The sequence below is a fragment of the Tenrec ecaudatus genome, chromosome 3, assembly GCF_050624435.1.
Source record: "Tenrec ecaudatus isolate mTenEca1 chromosome 3, mTenEca1.hap1, whole genome shotgun sequence".
Lineage (NCBI taxonomy): Eukaryota > Metazoa > Chordata > Mammalia > Afrosoricida > Tenrecidae > Tenrec > Tenrec ecaudatus.
The window spans coordinates 209,201,694-209,204,562 of NC_134532.1; positions in this window are offsets into that span (position 1 = coordinate 209,201,694).

The following is a 2,869-nucleotide window of genomic DNA, read 5'->3' on the forward strand; positions in this document are numbered from 1 at the left end:
AGAAGGGCAATTCCATTTGAAGGGTTATGTTATAAAAATGTGCTCAGAGTTAAGGAGTAAATTTAAGGCATGTGTACAAGCTTTCAACGGTTTTTTTCCCCCAAACAGTTGGTAAATGCTACCAGAAAGAATGTGCAGGACCGGAGGATATCATATTATAATTCTTACAAGAAAAGAGAAATGGAAATGATTTCACTCTGATGGTGAATTTATTGCCAGAATCAAATAATAAAGAAAAGAAAATCAGGAAAGGATTTTCAAGTGGGTTGGGCCTCAGGGATGAACAGAGAGCCTGGCTATCCTTTCATCCTGCCTCTACAGATAAACTTACCTGGCTGTGGAGTGTGATTCTTGGCATCCAGAGAGTCAAAATAAACTGTTGCGCACACATGTTGTACATGTTGTACATACATGTTGCCAGTGCTGAGGAGTCAGGCAGTTCCAACTCATAGCAATCATACATGCAACAGAGTAGAAAACCATGTGGTCCTGTGTCAGCCTCCCAGTTGTTACCATGGCTGATCCCATTGTTGCAGTCGTGGTGTCAATCCATCTTGTCGAGGATCTTCTATGCTGCCTTTCTGCTTTACTTAGCATGACGTCCTTTTCCAAGGACTGTTCTTTCCCAGTAACATGCCCAAAGAGTGTGACAAAGTTACACCATACCAGCTTCTAAGGATGCTGAGAAGAAGAATTCTGGCTGTATTGCTTCTAAAAGCAGATTTGTTTTCTTTCAATATTCTTCACCAGCCCCATAGTTTCAATGCATAGATTCTTCTTCTGTCTTCTTATTCAATATTCGACTTTCACATGCATATAGGTGATTGAAAATATTATGGCTTAGATCAGGCACATTAATCATCAAAGAAATATCTTTGCTGCTTTTCAATTCCTTAAAAAGGTCTTGTGCAACAGTTTTACCAATTTAATGTGTCACTTGATCTCTTGACTGGTGTTTACATGTGTTAGTCTGGGTACTTTAGAGAAACAAATCCACAGCAACTCATGTATAAGAGAGAGTTTTATATAAAGTTTAAGTGTGCATCAAGAAAACATCCCTTCCCAGTGCTGCCCAAACCCACAAGTCCAACACACCAATCCACAAAGTCCTCCTCCATTTTACAAAACAAATGCAATGATGCCGATTGCAGGAGGAAAGCTGAGTCAGTGAATGTGTAAGCATCTCAGTGCTGTCAGGGGTCTCCACACGGCTGCTCCAGCACCCAGGGCTCCACTGGGGTAAGTCCATGTGGCTTCTCCTCAGGGATGTCTTGCAGGAAGTGAGCCTCGCCAGCTGAAGCAGGGAACTGGCTAAGGCAGCTGTACCTTGGTCCAACCATCACAAAGCAAGAGACCTGAGAACTAGAAACGCGAGGCTCACTGAGCCATTTATCCCTCTGCCCTTCAATTAACCCCACATGTGTTTATGGGCCAGGTTGGCACAATAAAGTAACTACCTCATTACATGAGCATTGATTGTGGAATTAAGCAAGAAGAAATCCTTGACAATTTCAATCTTTTCTTCATTTGTCATGATGTTACATGTTGGTCTAATTGTGAGGATGTTTGTTTTCTTGACAATGAATTGTAATCCACTCTGAAGGCTACAATTTTTTATCTTCATCAGCCAGTGCTTCAAGCCCTCCTTACTTTCAGCAACAAGATTGTGTTATCTGCATATTGCAGGTTGTTAATAAGCCTTCTTCCAATCTCATATGTTGGATTATATATATGTAATCTCTCAGATGAAAAAAAGTCTGTAGGTGGGACATTTAACATAATTGCACGACTCACCATGCTTTAAAAATGAGGGTCCCAAGAGTTTTCCATACTTTGGACATGTTGTGAGGAGACAGCAGTCCCTGGAAAAGGACATCATGTTCATCACGCTTGGTAAAGTAGAGGGGCAGTAAAGGAGGAAGGCCCTCAAGAAGATGGGTTGACACCGTGGCTGCAACAATGGCCCCAAGCAGAGGAACAATGGTGAGGCTGGCACCGGACCAGGCAGTGTTCTGTTTTGTTGTGCACAAGGTCACTCTGGGTTGGACCTGATTTGATGGCACCTAACAACAGCAAGAGTTTTCCATCGAAGTTATTCAAATATCAAAGAAAAAGTTGATGGTGGAGAGTAAGGGTGGAGTTACAGTCTTTTCAGTAGGACTTTAGTTCCATAACTGGACAGGGTCCATGATACTGGACTTCCATGATTTCTAGGCCTGAGGGAACATTGCGTATGATGTTGTCAAATTTCAGTGTTGCTTAATATCCATGGTATGTCCTGTGAAATGCGACATTATGTGATTTGGACATGTGTGAGTATCGTATCACAAGCAATAACATTCACTGGTTTCCCACTTTTATGTTATTTTCTTTTCACTTAAAAATGGATACCTCCACTGTGTGTCTTACGACTGCAATTCTTAGACCAATTAAAAAAATCATTTTATTGAGGGCTTGCTCAAATCTTATCACAATCCATACATACATCCATTGTGTCAAGCACTTATATACATTTGTTGCCATCATCATTCTCAAAACATTTGCCCGCCACTTGAGCTCAAAACATTTGCCCTCCACTTGAGCCCTTAATAGCTACTGCTCATTTTCCCCCTCCCTCCCCACTCAGGAACCTTTCATGATGTTCCTGAGTAGAGCAGCCAGTCCACAGAGAGAACAACATGGCTGGCCCTACTATGAGACATGATGCCCCTCAGTGACTAAGGGCGATACAGGGGACAGCACGGGAGACACAGTGTGGGAATTGCACCTGACCTGATCCCACCACACCGAGGCAAATCACTGGGGGAGTGCAGCGGAACAGCAAGGGAATGGAGTGGCAAGGTCCCCAGGGAATGCTGAAAGTGGACTT